The sequence below is a fragment of the Triturus cristatus genome, chromosome 4_2, assembly GCF_964204655.1.
Source record: "Triturus cristatus chromosome 4_2, aTriCri1.1, whole genome shotgun sequence".
Taxonomy (NCBI): domain Eukaryota; kingdom Metazoa; phylum Chordata; class Amphibia; order Caudata; family Salamandridae; genus Triturus; species Triturus cristatus.
In genome coordinates, this window is record NC_140586.1 from 228,026,781 (window position 1) to 228,054,605 (window position 27,825).

Below are 27,825 nucleotides of genomic sequence, written 5' to 3' on the forward strand. Positions count from 1 at the left end.
CAGGTCGAAGGATATGATTATTTCACTCCTGTGTCGGTGGAATATCCCGGTTTTTGGCTTTGAAAATCTGGTCAACCTAGCAATGGAGGTGTAGTTGTTGCTTGCAGAACAAAACAAAAACAGTGTTTTCCCATTCAAACACTGCGAGAAAAACACTTCGTTCATTCGGAAGCCACTTCTGCCCAACTAAAGATGGCGTCCACAATACCTACTGCAGGGTTAGCGCACCAGTGAGCCTGTCAATCCCCACACTGACAGGGACACTTCACCGGAAGCGTGTGCTTCGTGTGCCAGACAGTTGCATTTCTATGTTTTGGGCTTGAGACACACAGGTGAGCAGTACCTGCGGGGACGCGGTGAAGAAGATTCGGTGCCCCGTGGGTAGTGACGTGGTTGTCATCGTTCGAAGGGACCTTTCACTTTTTTTGGTTGCCTAGTGGGGAGGGTCTCTGCAACATTTGGGGATCTTGAGACAATTGTTTAATATTTTAAGCGTTGGTCAGCCGTTCATTGACGATAAGTGAACGTGTCCCTTTTGATGAGTCCACCAGTCCGTGTTAGTTTTGTTCTCATTGGACACTTTGCGAGCGCCTGCAGGAGGTGCTGTGTGATGTCCACTACAGTCTGTATGATAAAGGCAGGATAGTTTTTACTGTTGTCTGCACATGAGATTGGCATCCCACAGTGTGTGGTTAACGATGACTAACATTCTAAGCTAATCCAAACCATCTTAAAGAGCGGGGAAGGACAAGGAAGGGGGGGGGGGGGGGGGCTTATAAAGGGCAGAGACCAAAGGGAATTAATACAACGATAAGGAAGTGTATGAACGACATGAATGAAAAACGTGCAGTAAGGCGGAAGTCCATTGCTCTCTTTGCCTATACGCCAGTTATCTAGATTAACATCTGTAGCCCTGTAAAACTGTAGAGTAACTCGGGAACCTGTTTGTACCTGCGGCCACGATTCAGACCCATATAAACCACGGGCGCATCCATAGATGGTTGGGTCTCCGACTCTTCCCTATGCCACGGTCGGTGCTCTCTTCCCTGTCATCCTGCTCTCTCTTTCATGTCCTGTCTTTCTCGACACTCCGTTCCCTCTTCTCTGACACACTGTTCTCTCTTCTCTACCACGCCTTGTATCCTTTCATTTTTCCTTCACTTCCATAGGCCATTGTGTGTCCTCTTTTACTGTCACTCCAACCTCTCTCTGTTGCGTTCTCTTCCTAGTCACTTCGCTCTCTCTCCTTCGATCTACCCTCTTGTCCATGTCAATGACTCTTCCTACTTGTCACTCTTGTCCTTTGTTCATCAATGTCTCTATCCTTTCTTCCCTATCATTCAACGATCTGTCTTTCTCCCCTCACTTAAGTCACTCTGGCCCTTATCCATATCACTCTTATCTATATCACTCTTATCTCTACTCTAACCCCTCTGCCCTGTCTGTGTCCTTTCTTTCCCGTCACTATGTCCTCTCTTCCCTATCACAATTTCCTATCTTCCGTGTTACTGTCTCCCCTTGCCAACCATTCTGCCCCCTCTTCCCTGCCTTTCTGCCGCCTCTTCTCTGCCATTCTTTTCTGTCACTCTGCCCTCTTTCCTGCCGTTTTTCAGTCTGCCATTTCTTATTATTATTTCATTGCTTTCTTCTCTTTTACAGTTAAACCAATCTTTGCGGCCTTCTCTATGCCTTTCTGCCATATTATTCCCTCTTCTTTCATTTACTTGTTTGCGAGTCTCTTTCCTCTGTACGTTGCCACTTTGTGCCCTCTTTTACCTCCCTTTCTAACCACTCTTTTTTATCAGTTTCTTTAACATCTTGTTGTTCCCTGTTGCTCTGCTCGCCTCATTTACTGCAGGTTGGCGGCCATCTGTTTACTCTACTCTCTCTTCCCTGTCACCCTGCCCAGTCTGATCATTCTCCTTATAGCAAGTTTGTATGCTTTCAGAGCGCCAAGCCAAAACACCTGACTGCATGTCGAAAACCTGCAAGTGTGAGAACAGGAAGCTTCTTTGTCTTGTTACTGTTCATCTTTGGATTCTTAGTGCATTAGATAATTACTAGTTAACTTAATGATCCCTAGTCCGTAGCGTCCTGGTCACAGTAATTTACTTGTGCGGTGCTCCCACTTCACTTACAGGACCAAAACCAGGAAGTAGAAATGGACAGGACATAAACGAACCCCCTCAGGGGTGGTGTAAGTTATGGCCAGACCCACCATTCTTCCTGAACTACAAATCCTTTTAAAGCGAGAAGCTCAAGGGAGGGAGGGTGGGCCGTAATGACTGTGACGAGGATGCTACGACTAAAGATTATGAAGTTAACCCATAAGTAACCAGGGCCTATCCCTACGTCCTCATCCCAGTAATTTACTTGTTATACATGCCGAACAACCACAAGAATTAATGTTACTGCTCAAAAACCTCATTTTTTAAAATAGTAATATTTGGAAAAAGTAAAGGGAAAGGTAAGAAAACTAGGCAATAAGAATTTTAATCATTCATCTCTGACTCCAAAACTTTGTGACCAAAGCTATCCTCCACCACGCCCAAAACCTGATTTCCATAATTTCTTAGAAAAGTGTGAGTAGTTGCTCATGTTCCTACCCTACCTCGGATAAAGAAACCCCCTTAAAATCTGTTCTAGAGTCAGCCACACCACTTGTAGGTCTGCCCTCAATATTATTGGGAGAAGTCACCTTGGCAGACTCGGAAGCTGATGAATTGGTTTCTCTAATCCATTTTCTCATGGAAATGCTAAATGCCTTGACACTCTGGTTGGCTCCACCAATAGTTACAAATAGTTTATCTGTTTTCCTGAGCCTTTTAGTACTATGTAAGTACACCATCTGTACCCTCTTCAAATCTAGGGAATGAAGTAATATCTCATCTTGGGAAAGGGTTAGAGAAAAAGGAAGGAAGAAAAATCTCCTGTTCTCTGTGACTTATAGTGAACTTTCATCAAGAAACCTGGATCAGTTCTTAGTAACATACCATTTTCTAAAAACACTGACGATTTACATGCTAAAGCACTTAAGTCCCTTTTCCTTCTGGCCGAGGTGATTGCTACTAGGGACACTACTTTCAAAGTGTCCCACTTCAGTTCTATCATGTATTGAGACTTAAAGAGGAAACCTTGTAATGATTTGAGGAGTTAAGGTAAATCCCAGAGTGTACAAAATAAATGAACCACAGGTCTAGAAAAGAGAAACTTTTTAAAAGTCTCAAGACTAAGTTTCCTTATTAAGTAAATCGTTCTTCTGGTTTTTTAAGGGCTCTTATTTCTGCCTGCTGAGCTCTTTATGTTGGAACTGACACTCTCTTGTGCTAACAGTTAAATAGGTACTGTTAGACTGTTCCAATCTCACAATAATGGAGGTTTTTTGTTTGTCTAAACATGCCTTTTCAGTTTCCAAACTGAAAGTGTTAAATGAGTTAGAGGCAGAGATCCTAGATACACTGGAGGAGAAGGAAATATCAGAATCTTTCAAGGAGGTAAAAGGGACATTAATAGAAGTAGAGGGAACTAAGCTCTCCTGAGCCAGAAAAGAACAACAACCCCTACCTCCTTCGTCTGAATTCTCAGAAATAGCTCGAGGGTGAGAGTAAATGGGGGTGAAAGACATAAATGAGTTTCCGGGACCATTTAGTGATCAGAGCATCAGTCTCCGTGCACCCAGTGTTGGAATCCAGGTGCAAAATCTTTTAGTTGTACGTTGTTGAGAGAGGGAAATAGTTCCAGTTATGGCTCTCAAAATCTGCAACATAACTTGCTGAATGTCTGTTGTGACAGGCGGAGATCTTGAGAAGTTACGAACATCCGGCTCAATCTGCTTGCACATTTCCTTCCCCCTTGATATATCAAGCCATTAGAGATAGAATCAATTGCTCTGCCCATCTTCCTATCTTTATTACCACCAGTTGCAATGAAGAGGATTTTCATTCCCCTTGTCTGTTAACCTACGCTATCGCTACACAATTGTTTGTCTGAATCAGTACATGATTCAGACAAACATTAGCATCTTCTGAAATGTTTGTATGGCTTCCCAAATTTCAGACTGTTCTCTCCAGTTCGAAGAATGCTGGTCTGGGTTCTATGACCAAAGTCCCTGATCTGAATGTCAGAGTCGCTCTCTATCCTGTAAGGCTGGCATCCGTAGTTATAAGGAGGATTAGGATTTAATGGAAACCCCTTTGACCAGAGAGGACCTCCTGAGCTGCTAAAGGATTTGTATTGATATTTGTTTTGTGGCTGGGATTTTCCTCTCGTATTCCATTGATGCTGGTTTCTAGAATTTCAGAAGTTGAGATAATAGTGGTGTCGTATGTATTCTCGCCCGTGGTACCAGGTAGTAACAAAAGGCATGGTAGCTTTGGAATTTCAACCACAACCTCTCTGAATCCTCGTCTGTCTGAGAAGATCACTTTAAGTTTACCTCAATCTCTCTGCTCTCTTGCGGGTGAGAGACCATTCCTTCCATCGTATTTAAAAGGGCCCCAATGAAAACTCTATCTTGGTACGGGATGAGATCACATTTTGCTTAATTCAAAAAGAGACCGTGAACCATCAGACACTTTTCTCCATGAGTTTTACTCCCTGTAGGGTTTCCTGCTCTGTTCTGGCCACCAAGTGCCAATCATCTAAGTATTGAAATTCTTGTAGACATTGAAGATGGAGAGAACCCACTAGAGGAGCCATTATTTTTGTGAATACGCAGGGGGCAGATTTGATGCCAAAGGGCAATACTTGGAACTGATAGTGGATGCCAAAAACACATTATCGTAAAAACTTCTGATGTACCGAAGCAATTATTATGTGAAAGTTTGCATTCAACAAGGCTATGGACACTAAGTAGCTTTTTGGAGGAACCATCTCTATTGTCTAAATTGTCTCCATTCTGAAATGGACATTTTTCACCCATCTGTTTGCATTTTTTAAGTCTATGACTAGGCGGAAGCCTCCTGTCACCTTCGGAACCAAAAATATTCTCGAGTTAGTTTCCTTATCGTGCTGATGTTCTGGAACTTGAATTATAATAATTGTTTTTGCAGAGTAATGCCTGGATTGAAGATTCTAATGCCATCAACATCTCCTTGCATGAAGGTTCTCGACTTGGAATGGTCCCTATGTCCAAATGAGTGGAGAGAATCTGTATCTTGTAACCGCTCTTTACTCTTAGTAGGATCCCAGCATCTGAAGTGGATTGTTTCTAAACTTCCAGGAGGTGAGAAATTCTCCCTCCTACTGGGCTTTTCCCGCATAGCTAGGATGTCTGAGGGGGATATGCTGCTGTTGTCATTTTGAGGTTTCAAGGACTTCCTTCTCTGTCTCTTTGACACTTGATTATATCCTCGCTGAGATGGTTGACAAAAGGACTTGTTCTATTTGAAACCTGATGATGTAAAGGACGAAGACTGAATGATGAGGAGCGCTTTTTCTCCTTTTCTAAGACTGTCTAAATGAAGAGAAATGCTTCTTCTCCTTAAATATCCTATGCAATTTCTTATATAGTTCAGATCCAAAAAGCTTAGTACCTTTTGAAAGTCATTTGAAGGGCTGCATTTTCGTGTACATAATCTGCATGCCAGTCTCGGAGATAAGCATTTATTTTTGAAACTATTGTTGCCCTCTCGGACAGTGCTGCTGCTCGTACTAATCCAGATTCGTTAACTCAGCCTGTTTTTCCAGATTCTCAACCAGTCCTGATCCTTCTTCGCCTTCCTGAACTGCTTTAAATAGTTCCTTAAAGAAAAGTAGCATAGGCTGGCTGGTGTATTCTCTGTAGATACTTGCTCGCATTGGCAGGTTAGACCCAGCATAAGCCTTCTTCAAAGCGAAATCATTTTTTTAAATCTATGAGGTCTTTTATCATATTTTCCTCCGCTATAGAAGTGTGTCCTACTAAGCTGGCCACCAGCTAATCCAGTGGTACTGATTCTGGAAGTGTTATCTCTGTATCTTCCAAAGGGTATAGCTTGGACACAAATTGAGGCATCCTGATCCTGTCTGGATCTCTCCCTTTTCTAAGTACTACATCTGATACATGCTGGAGGATAAGCAAGGATGAAGTTTGTGATTTTACAAATTGTCTTAACACTGACTCCGTAGAAATAGATGGAGGTTCTGTTGATGGAACCCCATGTTCATCTGAACTCTGCATAGAATGTCAGGCAAAATCTACCTGTTAGTGTATTTGCCTTTTAATTTATCTGTTCTTCCTCCTCCTCATCGGCTCTTACGGGTGTAGAAACATCAACCTCCTTCGTTGTTATCACTTTTTAGGGATATCTTGTAGTCCCACCAACGTATCCTCAAAAATACTTTTAACCTTTTATCAAAGGTTTCATCCATCTCTGGCTCTCTTGATCATCTGGACATTTTTTAGAGGGAGATTTGGATTTAGATCTGGATCTTAACTCCCCATTTGCAGAGGATGATACTAGAAATTTAAACTTTCTATGATGTTTTCCCATGATTATAATGCAGTGAACAAGAAATGGTGTAGGCAAAACACTCCCGGAGTCTACAAAAGCAGTTACAAAAAGCACACTGTCACTGGAACACTAGGACTACATACCTACTTCCAGCCCTCTCTCAAATGCTGTAGAAATGAGTGCTGAAAAGAATCCTTCAGAGCATGAACGTTTGATCTCTGATATAGGGTGCATGCTTTCCAAAGCAGATCTACAATGCGTGTAAAACCCCACCCGAGTTTCCCCATAAAAGAACAAACCTGGCCACGCTCCCGTAACAGTGATCAAAACTCGATCTTGAAATGTAATATGTTCTGGCTGAACACTATTCTCAATACCCAGGTGAGCCATAATTTAAAATGTTATATTTCCCATTTTTCCCTAAACACCATTTGTCAGGGTAAAAAAGAATCATCTTAGCCTGTACCTAGAAGGACGACAAATTCCTTCGGTATGCTGGTGATGCTTCCTCGATAGACAGAGTCAACCAGTCAGAACTAGGCTAGACAAGTTCTTTTTCTGTCATTGATGCAGGCTCCGTACTGCCAGTCAGAGATCCCGCTCCTATGTTCCGCTTTCAGTGATGAGACTGGACCAAAATCAGAAAGCAAAGATGGCCTGGCCATAATTTGTACCACCCCTAAGGGGGTGGGCTTATGTCATGCCCACTCCTACTCCCTAGTTTTTGCTGGACCTGCAAGTAAATGACTCTGACGAGGACATAGGGATAATAAGAGCTCAGTAGTGGTTTGGCCAAGTTGTGTTATTATTTCCTAACTGCAACCACCGACGAACCTGCTCCACTGAAAGAAAACCTCGTTAAGGAAACAACCAGACCCCCATGCATATAGTCTACAGGGGAAGTCCTCAATCTTAAAGCTAAGCAGTGTACTGCCACTGCATGGTAGCAACGTCCAAAAGCCATTGTGATAAGCAGGTGGCCAGAGTGGTAAGACATGAACGTTACATTGAGACAGATAACTGACGTGATGATGTCAGAGTCAGGCTGCAGAAGCAAGAAGCTTTACTAAGGAGCTGTTTCTAGTTTTGAACAAGATCATAATAACCTTTCACACCTTGTGTGTGTTCACAGCACTCCGCCACGATTAAGCAGCACATTGTTCACAACAAAGTTATTAAAGTAAGGATGGTCATTGAGGAAGATAGTGATACCCTTTTTGGGTAGCATAATAAAGGACTAATTATGCCAGAGGGAGGTTTCCCAATAGTCAGAGCAAGTCCAGACATTTTAGTATGCCCTCTGGCCAGTCTTCTCACAGGCGGTGGAATCTCTCAATAAATATATAAATCTTAACCAATGTGTAGCCCATGGTGAAACATCAGACCACACACACTCAGTAACTATTGTAAAAAAAATTATAATATTATTTCTGGAGAATGTTGCACCACTACGTCTGAATAGTGGTGAATTAGCCCATTCGCCATGTGTATTGTTCACAAGACGCTAGCAGGGAAGGGACCGTCCATCAATCGCTCCATTGTCCGGCCTTACCTTGCGAACAGACACCTGCATTTGGACGATCTGCGTCTTGCCGTAGTTCCCAGGATTAAGAACGCTAGAAGTGGGGGCCGCCTGTTTTCTTACAATGCCGCCAGGTTGCGGAATACTCTTCCACTATTGTAAGGAGTCCAACTATCTGGCCAGTCGTAAATTGCTAAAAACTTGGCTCTTCCCTTAGTATGGTTGTGGTGTCAAATGTTTGGCGCTTGTCAGCGCTGGAAGGCCCCTGGGTAGCTACGCACTGAATAAATGCTTCTTTTATTTAATTTATTTTAATTTCATTCTAAAGAAACCACCTGTTTATTCTACTCACCTTGACATAATTCCTACCATACTTTATCCGTTTACCTGCTTTCCGCTGAGCTTTCTTTTGGATGATTACACCTTATTTCACTAACCTCTAACTCCAGACCCATATAATACTTCACCACCCTGTGACCCAGAGACCCTTGCAAAGTTGCTGATGTCCATTTTTATTTTTGTATTGTATTCCCATTTATCATCATCGTCAGTCTTTATTTTCGATTAAATTCATCATAAAAGACAATACAAAGTAAAAAAGAATTCCGTACAAATAAAAAATATAAAAACATTTCTTAGATAGAAACAGGATAAGAACAGAATAAGACAGGACACTGGGTGCCTTTATGTCCTATTTCTAATAATCCAAACCCAACCCAAAAATTTGGCCACAGCGATTACAATAGATTCGCTGGTGTCGAATCTTAGAATTCTTAATGCCACGAACCCCACCCTAGTGCCCATATTGCGACAAATGGGTTTGAGCCATTTCGCCCGAGGTGCTGCGTAGGCCGGGCATGCGAAAAATATGTGACCAACAGATTCAACACAATCAGTGCACCAGCGACAGGATTCACTCAACTCACCCTTCCAGCTTTTGGTGAACAATCTGGTAGGTAGGGAGCCAACCCTTAGTTGGTGATAGTTTCCTGTCACTGGACCTACTAATAATATCCCAGTAGTCTTCTAAAAGTGGGACATTTTTCCGCACAAGGAACCTGCCGGTCAATGACTCTGCCAAAATTTGGGTTGACTGTTTCTGGTATAACTGGGACCAGTAGAGACCTTTAAATTGTTTTTTTGGGGGGAAAAAGGTTGTTAGCAGGGTCCGACCATAGATTTCCCAAGCCCATAGATTCCAAAAGCAATCTAACTTGCTTAAACCAAACTATGTTTCCAGAACCCAAAATGGAACGAACATCTAGAAATACCTTGGCATAGGGGGCTAATTCCGGGGTAGTCCACAGTCTTCTCCATAGGGCCAAAGGTTTGAACCGGGCAATATCTTCAATTGAACGACAACCAAGATCCAGTAATAATGGTTTCAATGGACTTGAACTGGGAAGGCCCGTGAGGTTCTTCAGAAATTTATTTTGCACCTTTACCAAAGGGGATAGGTGGGCAAAACCCCAGAGTTCTGCGCCATAAAGAATCGCAGAACTGATCCTGGAGTTGTAAATCTTAATAGCTGGGCCTATCCTTTTGGTCTGAGACAGTCTCTGTTCTTTTACCAAACACCCTGAAAGCTGAGCAAACTTAAGGGATAAGATATCAATTTGGGGCTTCCAGCTCAGTTTGTTTTCCAGAACAATCCCCAAATAAGTCATAACGTTCGTACGTTCAAGCATTTCGTTATTCATCGTAACATGGCCTGCCACGCTTCTTCCTTTATTGAAAACCATATACTTGGTTTTAGAAACGTTTACTTGCAGATCATGATCAAGACAAAAGGTGTCAAATTTATTCAAAGCCGCCTGCAACCCCATCTGAGTCTGAGACAATAACAGGGTGTCATCAGCAAACATGAGCAGTGGGATCTTAGTGCCACCCAGGGAGGGGGCGTCAGTTAAGATAGATGAAAAATACTGCACAACTCTGTTTATGAATAACCAGAAAAGAGTTGGCGCTAGGACGCACCCTTGCCTGACACCCCGATTTACTTTAAATTTATCAGTGACCTGCCCTTGGTTCCCCCAGCGAACTTGGGCAAAGTTTTCATCATGCAACCTTATAACAATATTCAAGAGGTCGGCGGGCATCCCTAGCCCAGCTAAAACCCCCCAAAGTTTTGTCCTAGGAACTAGGTCAAATGCTGACCTAAGGTCGACGAAGGCGGCATATAATGTGCCGCCACCTAAATAGACCGTTTTCCAGACGATCAATTGGAACCTAAAGACCTGGTCAATGGTACTAATGCAAGATCTAAACCCAGCCTGCAACGGCGAAATAATGTCCTCCTACTCAATCCATAACTGGATTCTTGCCAAAATCATCCAGGTGATGATTTTTTGGATCGAGTCGATTAAACTAATCGGACTATAGTTCTCTGGGCACGAGCGATCACCCTTCTTAAAGATGGGCAATATCTCGGCACCTTTCCACGATTCGGGGATAGCCGCCCCCTTTGCTAAAGCAGTAGCCAAGAAGGCGATATAAGGTACCCAGTTACTTTGATCAAATTTGAAAAGGTCCGCCGGGACACAATCAATTCCCGGGGCCTTTCCACTAGGTATCTTGCTTAAAGCCATCTCGACTTCTTTACAGTCGAACGAAAAATTTTGGAGGGTGGACATATCCCAAGAAATTTGGGGAACTGTCTCTTCCGCCAGGTTGGTATCAGAGAACTGGGACTCAAAATGCTCCACCCAGGTCTCAGGAAGAACATGGTTTGAGGGAACCTGCGAACTCGGGGAATTCCCCCACTTCACAAGGTGCCAAAACTTGGTCAAATTTTTTTGTTTACTGGCAACTAAAAGATCATGCCAATGATCATTATCCCATTCTTGTTTGGCCATAACTTTGGCCTTGCGATAGTTACCCCTAGCTATTCTAATATTGACCATATTTTTAGATTTATTAGCAATTTTTAATTTGCCATAGAGCTCTCGGCACAATTTGTTATACCATTGATTGCGCTTGGGTTGGATAGGTTTCTTTACTTTGCTGGGTTTAGAAAAAAGAGCCTTTAGACCCATAAACAAAGTTTCATGAATGTGCGTAGTCTCCCCGATAACAGCCTCTTGGTTTTGGAGAGAGTGGAAGGCTTCCAAAGCACCTGTGACTTGTGAACTGATTTCAGCTAGTACAACACTGTCAATAACTACCTTTTCCCAGCGCACTCTCCGTTGATTATTAGTAAGGCAGGCATCTGCAGTAACTATCACAGTTTGTTTGTTGCTGCGGCGGTCTATACAAGACAGAATACTCAGTACTAGGGGGTTGTGGTCGCTCTCAGGGCGATCTAAAATCACCATGTCTTTTAGAGTGGACCAGAACTCCACTTTAATAAGGGCATAATCAATTCTGCTGCGGCGAAGGCCATCAGCAAAGGTGTCACTACCATTTTTGTCTGAGTTAGTCCGTCCGTTAGCCGCCCTGAAGCCGCGCCACATACACAAACCCATCCACTGAATAGCAGATTCAGTCCACTTCTTGATGGGTGGGAGATCAAGGGGGGGAATATTCCATAAAGCATCCACTTCCATAGTGAGTGAATCCCAAGCAGTGTTCAAAGGCTCGAAACAGCAATTCAAATCCCCTACTATTATAACATTGATACCGGGGTTAACTGTTTCCAAAAACCCATCTAATTGTAAAAAAGTATTAGAGCCGCGACCTCCAGGTTGACCTCTGTTGTAAACATTGATAATCATGATATCTGGATCATCGTTGAGATGCAACAGGATTATTAGAAGATCTGGACTATCTACGGCCAATTCAATAGGTCTACACTTAAGGGTTTGCCTAACCCAGATACTAAGACCCCCCGAGGGTCGGCCCCTTGCCCCACTAATAGCACCTTTATGAAAATTGATAAAGCCAGGTGAGTATACCGGGTCCACTGCCCACGTTTCCTGAAAAACCAGGATGTCAAATTTGTCCACCCAGGTAGACCACTCATCTATTGTGATTTTACTCCTTAGGCCAGCAATATTCCACGAGACCAAGGTAAGGAGGAGGGGGTGGTCGCTGTCAGCTAGCAATTGGACCTGATGCGAGACCTGGGGGGCAGTGTAATTAACGATCTTTCCGGGAGCTAAACACTCTTGCTCACCAAGGCAAGGTTCTAGATGCATAAGATTTGATCTATCATATCGAATCATGCTAGCGGGTGAGGCTATCGCTAAATCAGTGGGTGAAGGGCTTAAATGATTTATACCCTGTGAGCCCTCAGGAAAATCCAGAACTGACAAAGGGGGATCTAGATCACTACGAGACACGTAAGATGGAATACATACAATGTTGGGACGCTTACCGCCAATACCCATAGGTCCCTCCAAAAAACAACTACAAGTTATGTTCCCAAAACAAGCAGAACTTCCAGGACCATTTTCAATTGCACTAGCAGGGCCTAAATTGGTAATATTATTAGCCAGTCAATCTACCCCTTCCATACTGCTCAAGGGACCAAAATAATTAGACAAAGGGAGATAGAAGTCCAATCTGGGTGGACCTCGATGGCCTCTATAGACCCTTTCCCATCCAACTGGCTGAGCGTAGTGTGTATCACAGGGGGCAATAGGGTAAAAATGCCTCAAATCAAGAGTGGATATTCCTCTGGGGCTCATGGTGTTGGGGTGGCAGCATATGTGCCTCACTACTCTGGGGTCCCTAAAATTAATGATTATACAATCGCCCTCTACATCCTTTGGTTTATTACCTAGTCAACTCACCCTTCGTACGAACAGAATTTCTGCACGAAGGTTAGGGGGCAGAGGCCTGTTACCATTAAGCCAGTGAATAACCTTGTTCTTGAGCTCACTGTGAGACTCTATCTTGTCTTGGGAAATCCTCGGGACACCTGCCAGAATTACCGTAAAAGGTAGTGACTCGGGAGGAAGATTAATACAGGGAAGTTTGGAAGACGAGCCATCACTCTGGGGGTCAATTGACCCTACTATATTAATCTCATTATTGGGATCATTTATAACCAACTTCTTCTTCCTACCGACTCCAATTAGTGTATGGGCATCTTCCCCAGCAGGGTCCAAGACAGGAATATTAACAGGTTCTTTGTATGCCGAGCGGTTAGGGGAATTGCTGGCCGAGGTAGGGGGAATAGTACCATTTGGGACGATCTTTGCTTTTGCAGCAATACCAGGAGGTGGTATAGTCCTGGGGCCTAGCGGGGGCTCTAAGGTTTTTTCCAGAATGGCCGTATTGGCAAGCACGATACTTTCCAATTTCCCTATGTTTGTGATGAGTTGCTTAACTCTCATGTATTGGTAGCAGGAATGATTTTAGCAGTTGGTCAAGGGTTTCCAAAAAGCCATTAGGGGGTGAGTTAGCACAAGACTGACTAGATATGGTCTTGTTGTGCAAAGGACTGACATGAGCTGGAGAGATACTGCGATGGATGGATGGAGGGTTGGGTTATTTTGAGTGGAATAGCGGATTTGGATGCTTTGGACACTTTGGCACGTCTACCCTTATTTACCCCTCCCGCACGTTTTCTTTTTCCAGTAGTGGGCTGAGTCGTGCTTCATTTATCCAGAATGACATCAGGTGATTTTTCTGTAAGGGGCAGTGGTAAATTAATGCTAGGTTTCACAATGGGAGGTCTAACTCTAGGATGGATATGCTATCAGGGGTGGTATCCAGGGAGCTATAATTTGTCATGTCCAACCCCACAATCTTAGTGCTAGGCGCCGGGACAAAATCAAATTGAGGCGACCGGCACTCAGGGGAAACAGCAGACATTATTTTACCCAGGGAAGATCTCTTTGCCGTTAAATCCAAGGACAATCTTTTTTCAGTAAGGATAATTTCGTGCTCGAGGACACGAACTGCTCTGGAGATAAAGTTATCAAGAGTCCCTGATACTGGACCCCCTATACTGTCCTGGGCGATCTTTCTCCCAGACCTTAATGAGGTTGTCATTTTCTAGCGTGACGAGTATAATATATCAACAACAGCAACAATATCGACAACGGATAAGCCCTTGGACACGCGATATATGGCTAAAACTATCACACACTTAATGATATCAAAATATCAAAATGGGGCGCCACAGACTTGACAACAATTTCGTGGAGAGGGCACAAGAGAATGTAATAATGTCTCACTACAATAGTTTACTACCAGGTTCGCTGTTGTAAGAGGGGTGGCCCGTCCCGGCCTCTACTGGCCACGAACGGCCACAAACGGTCCCGTCCTTGTCCCGGGCTTCTCCCGGCGCGCGACCGCGCAGCGGATCAGTCAGTTGATGAAATAACAGGTGACGGGGGCGGGAAGAGGAGTCAGCTGATGCGGGTTACGGGGCTGCTGGTCCTCGCAGTCCCGTCCGCAGCGTCCACCCGCCAACAGCAGTCAGTGAAAACCGGTGACTGTTCCAGGGCACAAGATGAGGTAAAAGCACACAACAATGATCTGGAACACAGGGCTCCCACAGCGAACGGCTACCGCGAAGCGGGGGCCGTGAGAGTTTATAAAGCCACAGGTGACGGGGGCGGGAAGAGGAGTCAGCTGATGCGGGTTACGGGGCTGCTGGTCCTCGCAGTCCCGTCCGCAGCGTCCACCCGCCAGCAGCAGTCAATGAAAACCGGTGACTGTTCCAGGGCACAAGATGAGGTAAAAGCACACAACAATGATCTGGAACACAGGGCTCCCACAGCGAACGGCACCCCATTTATATAGTTCGTCTCACCCCTGACAAGATGTTGAAGTGCTTTCTGGGTATTAGCACACCACTCCAGGAACCAAATGTTAGTTTTAGATCCGTAGTTAATGTTTTAGGATTGGTTTTAAAGCCTTGCCATGCATTTAGGCATGATTCTTAGAAGTGAGGTAATATCTGATTCATGTTATGAGGTTGGTGAGGTTGCTTTCTGCCGCCCCTCCCCCATTGTTGAACGCAGCCGTTTTCCTGCAGTGGGGATTGACTGCCCCGGGTGCCGCACCATCCTCGGACTGCTCACCGTCATCGGCGGTGGTGAAAGGACAGAACGCGGCCCGTGACAAGCACCGGCCTATGCACAGCGGAGGGTTGCGACCTGGAGTGCTGGCTGGTGCCGCCGTGTGTGTGCTGTGAGGCAGGCGTGCGCTGACTTGAGGTCGCGGCTTGCGGCCTGGTGCGCGAGTCGCGCTAGCCTGGAGCGCCCCCGGAGCGCTCGTGGGGGCGGCACACCCTGAGCAGAGCAGCAGAGGCGACAACTGTGTGGCGGTGGATTGTTCACCCGAGGAGCCTGCCTAGCCCGACCCAAGCCAGCTGGTGGGAGACCGAGGTAGGCCCTGCATGCTGTCAGTGCGGGCTGGACGACGAGTGGATGCATTGCTGGCTGCCCGGGGTGACCGGCGTGGAGGAGTTTAGGGCTTGGTGACCAGCAGGGAAAACCTCTCCATTTGGCATATAAACCCCCGGAAACACCCAAGAGGTACTGCCAAGGCGTATACTTTAAAGACTCAGACCTCTCCGAACTGGTCAGCAACCTTCCTGGGCCTGTCGTGGCTGGGAACCCTGTGGCCAAGTGTACATTTACCTATTCAGCCCCTGGACAAAAATGGTTGTGGGCGGACACTGAAGGCTACCTGGCGAGGCGGAAGTGCTCGGGCTGGGGAGTGCTGGGGACCGGCACGCCAGACGACTGCGGAGTGGCGCCCCCCGGGGTGCACGGCTGGCCCCGTTGGGCGTGTCGAGCTGGATCTTCCCCGGCGCTGGCGCGGGGATTAGGTGAGCCTGCACTGCTGCGGACGCTGAGTGGTGCAGCGGAGTGCCCTTGCCCTGGGTGGCGTTCGTGGGCATGCGGACGGGGGCTACTGGCGCCCGCGGCGGGTGGCTTTAGCGGGAGGACGGCCTGCTCGCCACGAGAAGAGAGTCTCCGGACTGTCAAGCCGCCGGGCCCTGGGGGTGGAGGCCGGCCCTCGAGGAGGACACCGCCCTCAGTGAGAGGGCACCGGGCTCCGGATCCTCTCTCCCGAAGTGGACGGACGGTGGAACCGGCCTGTCTTCCGGAGGTGCCCTGAACTGGGACTAGCACGGGGCGGGATGACCACTAAGGGTGTCGCCCCGCATTTGACTCCCGGGCACGGCCAGGCGGCGATGTCGGCCGCGGCTGGCGGGGCCCACGATGACCCGGAGGGCTCGGCGCAGGAACGGCGCCTGAACAAACGGCTGGATGGGATCCTGGAGGCGATCACCGCGACCAAGGAGGCCTTGCATCAGGACATAGCGCAGGTTGCCACTGGACTGGGCCTTTTGAGGGCCGATCATGCCAAGCTGTCGGACAGAGTAAAGGACAATGAGTTGCTGCTCCAGGAGCTCAAACCAGCAGCGGCGACCGCGGAACACAAACTCGCTGATATCCTTGGCCGTCTGGTGACGCTGGAGAAACGGGCGGAGGACGCCGAAGGCCGTAATCGGAGGAACAACGTGAGGGTAGTGGGCCTGCCGGAAAAAGTTGAAGGGGATGACGCGGTGGCCTACATGGAGAACTGGTTTAAAACGACTGTGGCCCCGGAGAGTCTCTCCCCCTTCTTTTCCCTGGAGCGAGCGCATAGGGTCCCGGCCCGCGCAGGGCCGCCCTCCCAGACCAATGGTGGTCAGACTCTTGCATTACAGGGACAGAGATCTACTGATACAGAGGGCACGCTCGGAGGGCCCCTTTCAGGTGGCCAATAGCTCGGTCACGGTGTTCCCGGACTACACGCAGGAGGTCCAGAAGACCAGGGCTTCTTTTTTGGCCGTAAAAAAAAAGAACTGCGGAGTGAGGGCCTACAATATTCCTTGCTGTTTCTGGCGAAGCTGCGAGTGATCCTGGGCGGAACGACTCACTTCTTTCAGGCCCCGGATGAGGTGTGGACGTGGTTGGAGTCATATCGCGCTGAAACGACCCGGGGGGGGGAAGGAGGAAAGGGAGCGACAGAAGCCGGTCCAAGTGCGGAAATCTCAACGCATCCGCAAACGCAACAAACTCCAGGGAGCGGCGCGGGACGAACAGATGGCAGACGACAGACGGGGGGCGCTGGCCGCAACGGCGATCATCACGGGCTCGCAACAAGAGAGGACATCAGTGGGCTGGGACTCTGGTGAGGAGGCTGGGCGGTCCGGCGGAGAGGTTTCGGAGGCTGACAGTTCCGGGGGGCCGGCGGTCACCCCACAGACGGCTGATGGATTATTTAACGGGTGACACTGGGAGTGAGGCCACATTCACGACGCCTGGTCTAACTGGGGGTCCTGGTGCTCAGCGGACTCGCAGGTATTGTGCTGAGACACACAGGGGATTGTGGGCTCGGGGCGGGGGCTTGGTCTGCCCTGGGTCGGCTCTGAATCACCCTCGCGTTGCCCTTAAGGCTTTCTGTGGAGGTGACCACAGAGTAGGGAATGTTTGGAGGGTTGCAGGTTTGGATGGGGGCTGATATTGCATTATTGGGTCCTGTTCTGGGGAGTGGGAGGGGGGGGAGTTTGTGGGGATGTTTTGGTTGGGGAGTTCTACTGCGCTGCTGTAGGTGGGCCTGGGACACTGGTATGCTGATGGGGTACTGGATACAATGGGGACGTTACCTAATTTGAAATGCCTCACGTGGAATGTTCGTGGACTCCGCACTACGTCTAGACGATACAAGGTACACGCCCACCTGGTGAGGCGCGGCATACAAATTGCACTCCTGCAAGAAACTCACTTAACTAAACAGGAATACACTGCGCTGCAAAGGAGATGGCGTGGCCAGGTGTTTGGAACCACGTACTCAGCATTTGCCAGGGGGGTGTTGGTGTAGGTGAGAGCGGGGGTCCCATTCCAGGCCACGAATCAGTTGGTGGACCCGGAGGGTAGATTTGTGGCGGTGGAGGGGAGGCTCTATGGTCAGGACGTAGTCTTATGCAGTATATATGCTCCCAATACGGACCAGGCCCGCTTTTTTGCTAGCCTGACGGGCTTATTGGCGCACTTCCTATCGGGCCCCATATTGATAGGAGGGGACTTCAACTCGGTCACTGATGTGGCACTAGATCGGTCGCATCCGCCATTGGCCGACTCCCCGGTGCGCCGGTTGGCGGCGCACAGGGCGGACTGGCAGGAGAGGTGGGGCCTGATAGATGTGTGGAGGGAGCAACATCCGGGAGCCCGGGACTACTCCTTTTTCTCCGCGTTGCACGCGCTGCATGTTAGGATAGACGCCATTTTGTGCAGCGGGGCCCTGGCTCCCGTGATGGCCCATACGGAGTATCTTACTAGAACTATCTCGGACCATAACCCGTTGCTGTTGACAGTGCAGTGGCAGCGGCCGCGGTCAGCAGTTCCAACATGGCGGTTGCGACCGGATACGTTGGAGGACCTGGTGTTTAAGGATGCGGTCCTACAGGGCGTTGAGCACTACTTTGGGGAGAATGAGGGCTCCACTGCCACGAGGTCGATGGAATGGGATGCAATGAAGGTGGTGAACCGAGGCATTTGTATGGGCAAATTTGCTAGCGTACGGTCCACAGTCCTGGCTGCTCTGGGGAAGGCGGAGGGGGTGCTGCGAGATCTAGAACAGCGTAGGCCCGAGCGACCAGATTTACAGGACAGGCTGCTTGAGGCGAAGGAGGTGGTAGCGACTGAAACGGAGCGGCTGCGGTGTTTTGATTACAAGTCGTATCTAGTCCAAGTGCATGCGGAAAGGGACAAGGTAGGAACGCTACTAGCTAGACTAGCTAACCCAGAACCCAGAGGTTGCCCGGTCATGAGCATTCGAACGGAGACGGGGGAGGTGGTTTACTCGCAAGAGGCAGTACTGAAGCGTTTCAGGTCGTATTACTTGGACCTCTATGAGAGTCAACTGAGGGTGGAGGTCTCCACAATAGCTGACTATCTGGCGACTATTTGTCTCCCGCGGGTGGATGCCGAAACTGCGACGGAACTGGGTGGGCCCATCACGCTACAGGAGATCCGGGTGGCCATCAAGCAGATGGCCAGAAACAAAACGCCGGGGGTGGATGGCCTGCTGATCGAATTCTATGCACAGTTTGTGGATGCCTTGGCACCCAGGCTCTTGCTGGTCTACGCTGAAGCCATGACGCTAGGGCGTCTTCCCCAATCGATGAGGGAGGCATTGGTGGTGCTGCTGTCGAAGCCTGGCAGGGACGCCTCTGATGTGACGTCGTATAGACCTCTGTCTATGCTGACGGTCGATTATAAAATACTGAGTCGCATACTGGCCACTAGATTACTGCCACTTATGACCAAGCTGGTTCATGAGGACCAAGCCGGTTTTATCCCCACCAGGAGCACGGCCTTGAATATCCGCCGCCTGGTCCGTATCATAGACAGTGTTTGGGGCCCTGATCAGAAACCAGCAGTGCTCTCCGTGGACATCGAGAAGGCTTTCGACAGCCTCGAATGGGGGTACCTCGATGCGGTGCTCGAGAAGTTCGGCCTGGGGGGGGGGGTTGTACGCTGGACGAGGGTCCTTTACTCCTCTGCTACGGCCAGGGTACGGCTGGGAGCGGTCATATCCTCCGATTATCCGGTGCGCAGGGGGACGAGACAGGGTTGCTCGCTGTCTCCCCAGTTGTTCGCCTTGGCGATGGAACCTCTTGCGGCACACGCGCGGACGGGGGCGGCGTACGGCGGGGTTGGTTGTGGGGAGGAGACGCACCATATCTCGCTGTACGCTGATGACCTCCTGCTGTACCTGGAGGACTCCGGCGACGCTCTGGAAGGGGCTATGGGGATGCTGTCCAGCTTCGGCAGGCTCTCGGGCCTCAAGGTCAATTGGACCAAAACTTGTGTTTTCCCGTTGCGGTCGGATGTGCCATAGTCCCCTCCCACTGTGGATGTGGTTTGGGAGGCTACGTGCTTCACTTACCTGGGGGTCCGGATATACCACGACATCGTGAACCTGTTGGAAGGTAATATAGGACGTTGTATAAGGGCCCTGAAGGGGTGCATGGCCTTCTGGGCCTCCCTCCCGCTCTCGGTGCTGGGCCGGGTCGCGCTATTGAAGATGGTGGCTCTGCCGCGACTGCTCTATTACTTCCGCACCCTGCCGATCTGGATCCCACAGCGGACTTTCAAAGACCTGAAAACACAGGTTATTGGCTTCCTGGGGGGGACCGGACGGCGGAGGGTGGCCTTGGCTACTCTAATGCGGCCTAAAATCGAGGGAGGACTAGCGGTCCCTGATTTTGAATTATACTACCTGGCGGCACAGCTACAAGTGCTGACACAGAACGTTGCTAAGGTGTTCAGAGGCCCGGAACTGGAACGGGGGACCGGCATCCAGAGGCACGTTCTATCCTACCTAGTCGTGCAACAGAAACTAGACCTGAGAGGCTTGTCCATTGAGGAGAGAACTCTTCGATTATGCTGGCAAAGGAGCATGAAGAGAGCGAAAGCGGCGCGACCTTATGCACCGGAGATCCCTTTGGGGATGCTGACGGCGTTGACGGAGTAGGAAGAGCTGGGGCTGCAGATGGTGGGGGACCTCTACGTCGACGGGGCGCTGGCCCCCTTCGAGGTTTTGCAGGGGCAGTTTGGCCTCCCGGATGGGAGTTACCTCCTGCATGCAGCGGTGAGTGCGGCGATACAAAAACATTGGAGGGAAGGGTTGGCGGAACCCACCGCAACCCTGACCCGCCAGTACGTGGTGATGGCGGCGGGAACGATTAAGGCGGTGACCTGCCTCCATTCTAGACTGTTGCAGGAGCGGCTAGAGCCGCTCACGGCATTGAAGGAGCAGTGGGAGGAAAGCATAGGCAAACCCATTCCGGACACGGTCTGGAGCCACATCATGCGGAGGACCTGGAAGGGTAGTGGGAATGCCCGTTTTCAGCAGGTGCATTTCTTCGTCCTACATAGGGCATATCTGACCCCGGGAAAGATTAAACGATACTTTAAGGTGCGGGATGCGGCTTGCCCGAGATGCTTAGCGCTGGGGGCCGAACTAGACCACTTACTGTGGGGGTGCCCGAAGCTCGGGACGTACTGGGCTGAGGTGGGGGAGCTTTTAAATGCAGTAACTGACCGATAGGTGGAGTTTGACATGGCGGCTTGTTTACTGCTTTGGTTCCCTCACACGGCAAAGACGAAAGTGACGAGCAAATTCATTGATTTAGGCCTCATGTTGGCCCAGAGGGAAATTACATGGCACTGGAAATTCCGGGAGGGCCCGTCAGTCGGGCGATGGATATCCGAGCTGCTGAAATGGTCTAGATGCGAGATTGTGCTTAGAAGGCGGCAGGCCACCAAGGCGGATAACGAGAAGGGGTTGGAGTGGGTAAGGGCTTGGGAGATGATGGTACAAGCTCTGCAGGACCACCGGCTGGAGCGAGCGGAGCGCGAATGTTCGGAGAGCGGAGTTCTTTGAGGCTGGGGAGACTATATGCAAACCCCGATGACTAGCGCGCATTACTGTTAGGATCCACTGGTAGGGCCCGCATCAGCAGCAGTTGGGTGGGTGGGGTGGGTGGGGGGGAGTTAGAATCTGATAGGAATAAATGCAGAGGCTATAATAGGACATGGACCGGGCTTTGCTATGAGGAGATAGTTCTGATCACATGAATCACTGTCTTACCACGCCGCCCGGCCCCCGGGATGTGGGCTAAACGGCTGTGTGCATTGTTGTACCGAGGGTTGTGATCTGAGATTATACGCGGGTAGCGGTTGCCCTAATGGATGTTTTGTTTATAATGCTGCAATAAAAACATGTTTAAAAAAAAAAAATGAGGTTGGTGAGGTTACTGGATTAAGTAGGTTACAGTATTGACACGACGTTTAGGGTTTTAAACATATGGATAGATTTTGGATTGGGGATTTGGGAGTAAGCATTTAGCAGGAGATGCATATAGCCGATTGCCATGCAGTTTGAAGCAGGAATTGGTAATTAGGACAGTAGTGTATGCTGACGAACATAAGATTTTTCAGTTATTGCACTGTTTTCGTAAGTATTGTGGCAAGATGACCAGGACTTCTCTCTGTGGACAGTGCTCAGAAATCTCGTTGTGCATCTAGTTTTGAGAAACAGGTCCTCTAGGTCAAGTTGAAAATTCGATTGGTAACCCTTCCTCTAAATTCCAGATTGTTATTGGTGGCTCTTATTTTGGGGGGAGGAAGTTCCATAATTTGACTGCATATAGGGCAAAAGTGCCACCCGCTGTTTTCCACCCAAGCAAACTAGAGTAATAAAATAAGTCACAGTGCTAGACAGAAATATTAATTGTTTGGGTGGGAGTATTTAGGGATATTTTTTCCCATCTGATCGATTCATGAACCTTTATCATTTATGGCCTTGTCAAACATAGCACGAAAGTGGATGGCGCTAGACCCACCCTGCCTAGCTGACTGGAGCAGGGACATGGATTGGTGCATGGTAACAGAGAAGACCATTTACGAATCTAGAGGGTGTCCTGACAAGTGGACACAGATCTGGGGACATTGGAACATCTACAAGGGAGGGATATGTGAACCCCAAGGGCGAGGGACAACATCAGCGTGATGAGTCTGATTAATGGAAAGCTGTGAATTTATTACTGCCTTACCAAATGGTAGCAAGTCAACTGCCTGTCCTTTACCAGTGTCAGGTCGCCATTACTTATGTATTTATTATCACTGCATTGCTTTGTCGTTTATTTCAATAAAAAGATTATTAAAAAAAAATGTATGGCCTTGTCGGTGATAGATAGTAAGTGGAGGCCTTCAAGAAGGGTGTGATGTGTGTTCATATTTTTATATGTAAAAGTTGTCTTGCAGCTGAGTTCTGAATTCTCTGGAGGCGTCTCATAGTTGAAGTGTGATCCACTGATTGAGATTGTTTGCATAATTCAGTTTTGAGAGGATGAGTAATTTAGTTGGTTGAACCTTTTGTGTAAATTTTAGGTTTGGGAAAATCAGTTTAAGTGTCTGCATAGTGTAGAATGCGAACTTTGTTCATTTGTCTACTTAGGTATTTATAGAGGGTGGCATGCCCATGATGATTTCTAGAGTACTACTTTTAGCGGTTGCCCTACGTTGCCCGATCAGGATGTTAATAGGTCATAACTTTTCTAGTCTACATATACAAATATTTCTTTTTCTCAAGGCATTTAGCTTTAGATGGTTCAATGTTATCCACTGGTCAGTGGCTTTGAGGCTGTTGTTGAGTTTAGAGTGCGGTGTATGTATTTATGGTTTTTCAGTTTGATTATTATCCCTCTGTTGTCCGCATGGTGGTGGTGGTGGTGGTGGTAGTAGTAGGCAAGTTCAAAGCTGTTGATTTAGCTTTGGCAATGATTTGATGTATATGTTGAACAGGAGGGAGTTGATTAATTCTTGTACTCTTCTTTCGATGTTGTAAGGTGTTGAAGTGGGAGGTACCATCGATATGATGTTACATATGTGTTGAAGTTATGAGGACGTCCAGTCAAGAACTATTTTATTAATACTGATTTATTTTAGTCTGAGGAGTAAATTTAGGAGAAGGAGTGCTACTGTGCTGTTTTTGTAAAATGTTTTTTATTTTAATTTAAAGTTCTGAACAGTGCTTATTTTGTGCCTCTACCAAGCGAAATCCTGTTTGGTATTCTGATAGCAGCCTGTTGACTTTGAGAAATTGTAAGAGTGGAAGGAATGCTGCTCTTTCAATTCACTCACCAAAGAACTGTCCATTTGAAATTGAGTTGTAGCTTTTGGTATCTTTTGGGTCCAAGTTACATTTCTTGATTAGAGGATGTAGGTATGCTTTCTAGAGGACTGTCAAAAAAGGCATGTGGAAAAAGATATTGATTATGGTTATTGCACAGGGATAGCTTCAGAGGTTGATTGTAGGATTTACTTGAATGTTTGATGAGAGGATGGATCTGAATGGCAGCTAACAGGCCTGTTAGCTTTCATAAGATCATGTATTCCACTAATTGTTAAATCCGTGCTGAAGGGTAGCAATGGGAATTTTGTAAGGGAGTGATTCGTTTAGGAAGTGTCTCAGTTTAACATTTGCTTCTTCTGTTTGCTGGGTATTAATCTAAGATGATAGCTTTGGTGTTGTAGTGTGATACCAGTTTGTTACAGAAGTCTTGAGAGTGAGGAGCTGGTGCCTAACTGAGGTATTCAGTAGATTAATATGGAGTTTCTTGGTTGGACATCTGGTTATTGGTCTTGCTTGAATAGTAGGTGACCTTTGCATTACAGTTATATAATCTATACATTATTGTGTCTAAGTTGGCATGTTTGATCATCTGTGTTCTTTGATTTGTGCCGCCTGCACTGAAGTCATTGACATTTTGTGTTCTTTAGGTCTCGCCTCGGACAGTGCATGCAATGTCTGTAGCGAGACATTTTGCTACCTTACAGTGGGCTTAGAGACTTCTCATTGCTTACCATTGCTTGGCATTATTGTGGCTCTCATTTGCTTGATTTCTAATTTGTCGGCTGCCATAAGCTTTCCTTCCTCTTCTTGTATTTGTCCCTCCCAAGGGACCACGGATGCATAACTGCGTCCTTCCGCTGCTCCCTTTTTCAAGTGCTACTTTTTTCTTTTTGTTTAGGCACACTACATGTGTTTTTCTACTGTCTCCCTTGTGTACTTGTCCTCTGTCAGTGTTCCATCATAATTTACCTCCCACCCTTCCTCTGTTGTCCATGTGCTCCCTTTGCTTCCCCTGTCCCTATTGCTCATCTTCTGTTTTCTGTGTGCTTGCCTCAACTCTCTCCCATCCTCCGTTGTGCATGTGCTTCTGCTGTCCACCCGTTGTAGGTGTGCTATCCTCAGCTCCACCCACTCCCCTCCATTGTCTATGTGCTTCCCTCCTGCCCACTCTCCATTGTCCATTTGTTCTCCCAATCCCTCCTGCCTACTCTCTATGAGCTCCCCCTAGCCCCTCCCACCTGTTCTCTCCTCCCACCCCCATCCTTCGCTCCCTCGTCTCCCTGCCCATTCACCCATGTGTTTGGGGAGAGATATGAGGGACGAGTCAACACAGAGGGCAGGAGAGAAGGAGGTGGTTGTAAGGATAGGGCAGGCGAATGGGATGAGTGTGTGTGGGCAACTTTGCATGATTGTCATGCACTCTGGGCAGTCACTGTCCTGCTGAAAAAGAAAGAGATGTGATTTGGTGCGGTTGTTGGAGTGCGAATTTAGGCTGTTTTCTGTCTTGGAGTAAGGTGTTAGTATGTGCTTGGGGTTTGGTGCGGTGTTGTTGAGTCCTGTTGCGTTTGAGGAATTGTGAAGCAGAGCTTGCTTTAGTGGTAGTGTTTCTGTTCCATTTGTTATAGGTTGGGTGGAGTGTGGGGATCTAACGCCAGTGCTCTAAATTCAGCACTTGATGATGAGCAAGTCTGTTTTTATGCTAAGTTGTGGTGAGTTGTCTATTGGGGGATATTTAATTGAGAGCAAGACAGAGGTGACATGAGTGAGGGAAAAAAGAGTATGATTTTGCTATGTTTGAGCAAGAGACTGTATTGGTGGTTGATAGTGTTAAAGGAGCAGAGGTAGACTAGATTTTCCCTTTTGACATGTGATGTGAGGGGGTGTGTGTTCTAGAGTTGGGAGGTGAGGGTCATGATGTAAAATTGTTATTGATTGTCGTGACTGAAAAGTCATTGGTTTAGAGGATTATGAGAAGTGGAAATGAGAAGGAGTTATTGGTCTCTCTGGCTGAGATTAGCATCAAACAAAGGGGGTGAAGCTATGTGTAGGAGTAAAAGAGACAGTAGGGTATTGAAGGAGAGTATGATGTGGTCATAGCAGGTAGGAGAGACAGAAAGCTTAAGGAAGGTGAATGACCTGTTAGAAAAATGATTAGTGTGTGAAGGTGGGTGTGGAGATGATAGAAGAGTGTACAATAGAGGAGGAGTAGGGGGTAGCGGTAGCGAGTTAATGTAGAAGTAGTGGATAGAATTGAACAAGTTTAAATACTGGACAAAAGAAAGCAAAGCTTGGTGTAGTAGTAGTGGTATATGGGGATAATGAACTGGAGTAGTTACGGTTCTAAGGACGTTGACAGGGTCTGGAGTCGTTCTGTAGTGAGGAAGGAGGGAAAGGGTTGTCCTAAGGGATGTGTTTGGGTTGTATTGTTTGTTCGTATGCATATCTGCTGTAACTGATCTTCTTGGGTCAGTTTATGTTCACCGTACTGATAGGGAATGAGGTATATGCCATAGGTTGATTCTGGATATTGGACATGTGCCCGTTCTACAGTATCACCCTACATTTTTTAACCTTTTTAATTAACCCAATTTTAGATGGCTAACGAACTCTGTGTACTTTATCCCTTCTAACCAATGGTGAAGAGCTTGTGCTCCCCCTTTAAACATGATGACATTTATGTCCTCCCATTTGCGGCTGCCTGCCACCCTCTGAATTTCTAAGTGCCTACCATTACTGCCGGAGTGGGGGAGTTTGAAGATATAATCCTAGGGTGGATTGGGACTTAAAGAACTAAAGTCAGAAGGTAAAATGTTTGACCTGGATGAACCTGTTTGGCGTATCCAATCCTTTGCTTCATCAAGTTTAGCGTCAAATTGCGCCTAGGTCCTTGACTACTGCAATCTTTGACTGTCATTGGCACTTTGTGTATATTGCTGTTATTTCTACATAAAACTTTGAAAAATCCTATCTTCGGTTCCCCTCATTGAGTGTTTTAATTTTGGTGTAATTTTTACCATTTAAATGCGCTGGTAGATATCTCGGCTTTCCTCTGAGTAGTTTCATCGCCAAGAGTCTACAAGCTTTCTCACCTCGTTCATAGTGCCTGTATTTTAGTCTCTAATGCAACTCAAAAAGATGATGGGCGAAATGTTGAACATTGTCAAACATTCACTCCCAGTCACAGATCTGGGTAATCCATTGTTATTTTGCTTGTCACGCCCTTCCAGTTTGGACCCAGCAATATGCAAATCAGTTTCGACCCTGTTCCCCATGGGAACAGTCCAGGTCCTCCCTGGACTGGAAAACAAGCATCCTGAAACCGGTTTGGGGGCATCCCTCCATATCAGCCAGGCTAGCTTGAAACCGGTGGGGTAGTGAGCACGGACCCACGTCTGGTAATACCCTTCCCACTAAGGGTGAAAATGCAACTCAAAAGGATGATGAACGGAATGTTGAACATTGTCAAACATTATACCCCAGCCACAGATCTGGGTGTAATCCATCATTGTTTTGCTCTCTGGCTGGACTGTTCCCATGAGGAACACGGTCAAGACTGATTTGTTTATGGCTGGGTCCAAACTGTGGTGGCATAGTGAGCAAAAGAATGATGGATTAAACCCAGATCTGTGACTGGGAGTGAGTGGTTGAAAAGTTTCAGCACTCTATCCATCATCTTGTTTTGTTTGCTGTGTTTTAGTTTCATCAAGGGATTGGCCACACCCTGCATTGTCAGGGAATTAAGGGCAAACCTCTCCACCTCCAGAAGTTGGCATAAATTCAGTGACAGTTTTGCATTGTATTAGTTTATAAGATACCTAATTGACTTCTAAAACTGTGAATTGTCTGGCCAGTGCGGAGTACCCCATAAGCCAAACCATCTAAGTCGCTTTCCCTGCTGCACAGACTGTTTGAACAGAGGTGAAAGAGTACTCTTTCTCTTCCTGTGCATTTTAATATGGGGCTGTAGACCCCATACTGCTCATTGTGTCTTATATCTCTTTCTTGCTTGCCCGACGGAGCGGGTGGCAGAGAAGCATGTCCCCGGATAATGGGCAGTAGAATAGGAGAATGGCAGATATCCCTTTTTCTGGAATATTATAATGAGACAAGTGGCAGTAGAGGACATTTACCTGTAATTTGTTCTGGAGGATGTGCAGTGAGCACTGGAGAGAAAATGAAGTGCTTCTCGGAGGGGAGTGTCAGGTGCTAGGTACCAGTTAGGTCATACACTTTCCTAACATCTCTCAGTATCATTCTATCCCTGTCGTTATG

The 27,825-nt window shown here is 47.4% G+C and overlaps 1 protein-coding gene across 2 annotated transcripts in view; it reads left to right on the forward strand.

The window, feature by feature from the left end:
* Positions 1-212: 212 nt before the first annotated feature.
* The window catches only part of PLA2G6 (phospholipase A2 group VI), a 269,817-nt gene continuing 242,204 nt past the window's right edge, over positions 213-27,825 (forward strand). For both annotated transcript variants that reach the window (XM_085601318.1, XM_085601319.1), the window contains exon 1: positions 213-332. The gene's annotated coding sequence lies outside the window, so the exon portion shown is untranslated. The remainder of the gene's footprint in view (positions 333-27,825) is intronic.